Source organism: Daktulosphaira vitifoliae, unplaced genomic scaffold (assembly GCF_025091365.1).
Source record: "Daktulosphaira vitifoliae isolate Bord-2020 unplaced genomic scaffold, ASM2509136v1 Scaffold_1, whole genome shotgun sequence".
In the NCBI taxonomy this organism is placed as follows: domain Eukaryota; kingdom Metazoa; phylum Arthropoda; class Insecta; order Hemiptera; family Phylloxeridae; genus Daktulosphaira; species Daktulosphaira vitifoliae.
In genome coordinates this window covers 7,933,578-7,934,518 of record NW_026099572.1, presented here as the reverse complement: position 1 = coordinate 7,934,518, position 941 = coordinate 7,933,578, and the positions used below count along the sequence as shown (strand labels likewise).

Sequence of the window (941 nt, the reverse complement as noted above, 5' to 3'; positions counted from 1 at the left end):
TAACTTTATGTTCAGCCTCTAAAGTATCACTAAATTCAACAAATTCCTTACAAAATTTGATCCATTATCAGTTTTACACAACATAACTTAATTCTAAATTTTAAGTTATTGATAAATTTAAGAAAATATTTTGACGAGAACATCTTATGTTTTAATTATATTTAAGAGATAGTATTTTTAAATAATTGTTATTTACTTTCCAAAGTCAACTAATTTACTTGCTCTTTTTTTAAAGTAATATTTTCGTGTTATATTTCAATAAAATATGATTATTAATAGTTTTATATTTAGTAACAAAAACATTTATATCACACTTTTATACCAACACTCAATATAACTAAATGACATAAGTTATAGCTAATAATTATTAAATAAGATTCAAAACTAACTTTAGGTTAGGTATAAAGTAATAATGCTATTTTTATTTGTTACATTCAAATTGATATTCAACTAAAAAAATTACTAGAAATATTTAATTAATTTTTAGTAGATTTACAAATATTTATTACCTATTTTAGTTTTTAAATTTATAGTTACAGTAAATTTATTTAATTTTAGTTTTCAATGACTGCTTTCATTTCCACAAAGGATATTATTTTAAATTCTAATCCAATACAAAAATAATTCACACCTGAATTAAGTTTTATTTTTATCATAATATACAAAAATAAAAGTAGTACAAAATAAATATTGTAAAAGCATAGAACTCTACATAATTTTTCTGCGCTTTTCCAGTAGTTAAGTAAATGTATTTATAACATTATTATAGTTAATTTTTTGTTTTACAATATGCTCAATGCTCAATTTATCCAAATTTAATACGTTCTTGCTCAAAGTCATTTTTGCCTCCAAACTATTCACACGATTCATTTGCACTACATTTTATTTTTTAAAAATGTTCCTCATTTCTGAAAGATGAAATATGTAAAAAACATGTTGAA

General features: G+C 20.5%; 1 protein-coding gene across 1 annotated transcript in view; it reads left to right on the top strand.

Annotated features, from left to right (window-relative positions):
* Positions 1–941, top strand: part of LOC126896226 (uncharacterized) — an 8,974-nt gene that overhangs the window by 2,443 nt on the left and 5,590 nt on the right. The window lies entirely within an intron of this gene.